Consider the following 6,000-nt stretch of genomic DNA (forward strand, 5'->3'; position numbering starts at 1 on the left):
AAGTGCATCTGTAAATTGCGCCCCCTGAAATCGCACAGCAAGAAAAATGACATCTTCTGTAAAAATACTGCAAAGTTACAGGATAACTTTGGCGCAAGTCAATGCGCAAAATAAAAACACACATCTGGCCCGCAATTTTGCAGCCGATAAATCCCCCCCCCTCAAATGAGTTATGTTGCGTGTGCAATTTCCTAAATTAGACACAGAAACCCCACCAGAAAAACGACGCAAAAAATTATAATAATAATTTTCACGCAAATGATAAATCTCTCCCAGTGTTTTCCAACAGGATGGCCACCGGATTGGTAATTTAACTGAAATAGCGGTTGAATCCATAACGCTGCCCTTGTGGGGGCCGTCGGTAATAAATTACCCTCTGATTTTATTAGACAATATAGAGACCAGGGCGGTTAGAACGGCGTTATTATCTGTACGTTGCTTTCTGTTGCCATCTTCTAGCATGTGATGTGTTACACGGGGACGGCGTCTTTGGGATGTCAGTGTTCATGGCAGATAAGACCAACTGTCCAGATCTGCTGAGCTGATCGTGTTCTCCCTCCCCAATATGCAACATTCATGAGACCTCGTAAACATCTGGGCCAAAAATGACGCCATAGCGCGGGTTGTATTTCATGGCTGCGAGGTGAATTACGAGCGGCGTCCTCCATGGAGGCTACGAAGATGTCCTGCTGATCACAAGCACCGGAGCAGACAGTGAAGAATACCTGGTGGCTAATTCTTGTGCAGGCCAATTTGTTGCACGCTCTGCATGCTGTCAACTTAGTAGTGACAATCAGCCTCTTGTATCTCCGGTATCGCGGAGACATGGCGTGTGCATTGTAATGATAGGGGGTTTGGAGGCTTCTGACAGGAAGACGGGAATTGTGAAAGTATCTGCTTGCTGAGCCAGACACTGATAGCATGTAAAACCCGGCACTTGTGGGACCGCAGGGCCCTCCTGATAACATCGACGGCTGATAATGCAACGTCTTGTAAGACAAACTGATATAAAGGTGAGGAGATTAAGAAACAAAACAAGAAGAAAAGACATTGGGGGAGATTTATCAAAACCTGTCCAGAGGAAAAGTTGCCCAGTTGCCCATAGCAACCAATCAGATCGCTTCTTTCATTTTGCAGAGGCCTTGTTAAAAATGAAAGCAATCTGATTGGTTGCTATGGGCAACTTTTCCTCTTGACAAGTTTCGATAAATCTCCCCCATTATGAATGTAACATTAACAGGAGGAGTTGCGCTTTAAAGGGAGTGTCTTATAAACCAGAGGTCCCCAATCCACCAAATGTCCAGGATTTGAATTGTTCCCTGTTCTATTCCAATAAAGTAACTGAAAGAACCTAGAATGGGAATGTTGGAGGGTTTGCAACCCCCTATGATCATCTAATCGCTTTAGGTCCAGCTTCTGAGACCACCAGAGAGAGTTGCAGCTGACTGAGCATTTTAGCTGTAGCGGCCACTGCTGGGCAAATGTAGTATTACAGGAAGGTCAGCCAGGGGTTGTCTACCTCTCTGGCTTATAGAAGGGGTCCCAAGTGGGAACACCTACCTATAAAGTCTGTGGGGGAGATTTATCAAAACCCGTGCAGAGGAAAAGTTGTCCAGTTGCTCATAGAAACCAATCAGATTGCTTCTTTCATTTTTAAAGAAACCTGAGAAAAATGAAAGAAGCGATCTGATTGGTTGCTATGAGCAACTGGACAACTGTTCCTCTACACACGTTTTGTTAAATCTCCCCCTATGACTGTGGAATCTCTGGACGGCATTTCCTGCAGGTGGCGCTAGGACCGCGTGGACTGCATAGAGTGCTGAAAGATCCGCTCAGAAATGCGTTGCCGTCTATGTGGACGGCAATGCAGTCCGTATGGTCCTAGTGCCGCCTGCGAGATCTCTGCAGAAATTCCACAGTGTGAACCCCTCTTATGGGGGAGATTTATCAAAACCTGTGCAAAGGTAAAGTCGACCAGTTGTCCATAGCAACCAATCAGATTGCTTCTTTCAGTTTTCAGAGGCCTTTTTAATAATGAAAGAAGCGATCTGATTGGTTTCTATGGGCAACTGTACCCCTTTTCCTCTGTACATGCTTTGATATATCTCCTCCTATGAATTTATCGGTGTTAGGGTATGTTCTCATTGAGTAATGTGAACAGAATTTCTGCTCGCAGAATTCCGCGGGCAGAGATTCCACGGTAGGACCGTGCGGCACTGCGCCATCAACACTGACGGCTATGCAGGGCTGGCGGACTTCTGGCCAAAGAATGAACATGTTCTTTCTGTGCAAGGATCAATTTTAGCGACGAAATTGTCCGCCACTGAAATTCCGCAGTGTGAATGAGTAAACCATAAAAAATAAAAATAAAATATGGTGTACTGAAGTGAAAATTTAGGAAGTGTGTACCTGCAAAAAAGGATCAAATGCCCTGCTAACTTGCATACGTTTTTGGGAATTTTCCAGGCACTGCCTTTCTTGTATGGTTAGGTTTTCTTTAACTTCTCTGAAACGCAAAAATAGGAATAAGATTTTTCAAGCTATTTTTTTTTAACTCTTTTGGGAAGGAAATTCCTGCATCATCCAACCAGTGTACATCCAGCTGTTGCAAAACTACAACTCACAGCATGCCTTTGGCTAGGAGTTGTAAATTTGCAACAGCTGGAGGCACACTGGTTGGTAAACACTGACTAGATGCTTGACTAGTAGTAGCTTCCAAAGAAGCCAGATCTACTGATCATCACAAGATCTTACCTGGACTGAGCTCTGCTATTTCATCATCCTTCAGGTTGTCTTATCTCATAGCTGTAAAGTGGCTGCTACTGTAGGTAGACGCACAGCACAGCTGGAATGAGACGGCAGACAAACAGCTCCCAAGTCTGACATGTTAGTAAGCACTTTTTACGGATAAGTGACAAGAGATAATCCATTGGAGATAAAAAAAAAACTCCAGATGCAGCTTAAGAAATCCTGCTGACCACATATATTGCAATACTATATTGCCCTTATATATAGTTGTAGACCCTATACTGCCCCAATATATAATTGTAGGCCCTATACTGCCCCCATATATAGTTGTAGGCCCCTGTACTGCCCCTGTATGTAGTTGTAGGCCCCTATATATAGTTGTAGGCCCTCGTACTGCCCCCATTTATAGTTGTAGGCTACATGCTGCACCCAAATATAGTTGTTGGCCCTCATACTGCCCACATATATAGTTATTGGCCCTTTTAACCGAGAACCACCCAAACGGTAGACCCGCTAGTCCTAGTTAGGCAGGGCAAATAAGAGTCCAAGGCCAGGTCAGGGTTAACGGTAGCTTTACTGAGGTAGACAGATGGTACAGTCTTTACAGCTCGGCCAGGATCCCAGGACCAGTAACACAGGGGACCTTGCAGCTTGCTGGGACTTGCAGTGACATGACAGACTTTAGGACAGCCACGCTGACTATAATAGACTTGACTTGACTGAAGATAGTGACAGCAGACAGAGATGACTTGACTTACTGACATGTGGCTGTAATTTAGGCTTGAGGCCTCCAGATGTGCTGGACACTGGCTCTGAGACGTCTGGACTGAACTTAAAGATTGTAGTACCTTCCGCTCTTATAAAGGGGGGCTGAGCAAGGAGCCCATAGGTCAAGCTGCAGGTCACCTGGTTAGCTGGTGCTCTCTGGGTAGCAAAAATGTGAATTGAACATGTGACCACATTATCATGTGACTAACTCAAAGGCCCTCAAAGGTCCTTTATACATAATACATATAACACTATGGGGGAGACGCTGCAGGAGATCCCCTAGGACACAGAGGGACTCAACCTGACAGGGCCTAAGTACTGTATGGACCATATCCCATACTAGGACATCACAAACCCCCCTACTTAATAGAAGTCACCCTCGACGAAAGTCCTGTCAGGCTTAAGGATCGAAGTGGCCTTGGGGACGAATGCAGTCCTGGGGCATTGCAACCCAACGTCCATTTCCAGGCTGTTGTTTAACGAAAATTGATAATGCAATAGAGTCTCTGTATAAAATGTAGATTTTTGTATTTAACTGAGAATAACCACATACCTATGACTATGATAAAACTTGACAATTAGACAATGTCTATGCATACTATGACATTTGACTATGCATAATAACAGTTTATAGATTACTAAGACATGACACTAGCGGATTGGGTTGACGGAGGCTTTCTGCCCAATGCCTTGGCTACTGGGGTCCCTTGGCATTACACACTTCTCCCCAGAACACTAGTTATATTTATGCTAGACATTTTCTTATGCTAGACATTTAAAAAAAATAATAACATTTGACATTTTGTTACCTTTGAATTTTGTTACGTGATTTTATGGGTAACAGGAATACCTTCTGGCCAGCAAAGAATCCTGAGCATGAGGACACAAGAAATATCCCAATTGACATTTTAGACATATGACATTTGTATGGACTGTGTTGTTGTGAGTGTTACAGTCCTACTGTACAATGGATATGTGTACATGACTTTATGTGTACTTGCGCTGAAGGACCAGGCAAGTCTCAGGACAACAATACGTTTATTCCCAGTATGCAGCGCGTTTCGCGCATATGCGCTTCATCAGATGCCTGATGAAGCGCATATGTGGGTAACGCGTTGCATACTGGGAATAAACGTATTGTTGTCCTGAGACTTGCCTGGTCCTTCAGCGCCTGAGCTCCACCCTTCCTTGGAGGTGATTGTTTTTTTTCTTGTGCCTAATTTGTGGAGCGGCAGCAGTGGATCCCCATACACACCCTTATCCATGTTGTGCTGGCTTATGCACAACTTGCTTTGGTAAGCGCTACTTTACATTGAGCGTTTTGTATGATCTGGTGTTATTACACTATGGAGCTTTGTCTTTTTTTTTTTGTGTTTTTCTAGTTCATGTGTACTTATGACTATGTGTAGTACACGACTTTACTGTTTACTGTGCATGATGTTGGTGATGGGGTAAAATGTTGCTTCTCCTGATTAGTTCAGGACAACCCCTACAAGAAAACTACCAAACATCAGAGAATACGGTACACTATGACTTTTTGGTGTACAACAAATTATATACATTTTATTACACTACAACAATTATAGTGCAGGACTGCAAATATTTCCCTTGTGCACAATAGCAAAAAAAATATATTAATATGGCATATTTACACATATTTCCATGTATCGTTCAGTAGTCCAGATACACTATAGAGTTCAGGTTCCTGAGAATCATGGCTGTAGCCGGGCACAACACTTACGAGATTGGTTACTGCAAAAACTTTCTTGACTAGTACGTCAGGCACTGTGCTTAACCCCTTAAGGACTGAGCCCTTTTTCACCTTAAAGGGGTACTCCGGTGAAAACCTTTTTTCTTTTAAATCAACTGGTGCAAGAAAGTTAAATATATTTGTAAATTACTTCTATTAAAAAATCTTAATCCTTAATTCCTTTCTTTTTGGAACACTGATGACATCACGAGCACAGTACTCTCTGCTGACATCTCTGTCCATTTTAGCAACCGTGCATAGCAGATGTATGCTAAGGGCAGCATGGTGGCTTAGTGGTTAGCACTGCTGCCTTGCAGTGCTGCGGCCTTGGGTTTGAATCCCACTAAGGACAACAATAAATAAATAAAGACTTATTATTATAATAACGTCAGCAGAGACCACTGTGCTTGTGATGTCATCAGAGAGCATTCCAAAAAGAAAAGTATTTCCTCTGTAGTATTCAGCAGCTAATAAGTACAGGAAGGATTAAGATTTTTTAATAGAAGTAATTAGAGATGAGCGAACTTACAGTAAATTCGATTCGTCACAAACTTCTCGGCTCGGCAGTTGATGACTTTTCCTGCATAAATTAGTTCAGCTTTCCGGTGCTCCGGTGGGCTGGAAAAGGTGGATACAGTCCTAGGAGACTCTTTCCTAGGACTGTATCCACCTTTTCCAGCCCACCAGAGCACCCGAAGGCAGAACTAATTTACGCAGGAAAAGTCATCAACTGC

The sequence above is a fragment of the Hyla sarda genome, chromosome 7 (assembly GCF_029499605.1).
Source record: "Hyla sarda isolate aHylSar1 chromosome 7, aHylSar1.hap1, whole genome shotgun sequence".
Lineage (NCBI taxonomy): Eukaryota > Metazoa > Chordata > Amphibia > Anura > Hylidae > Hyla > Hyla sarda.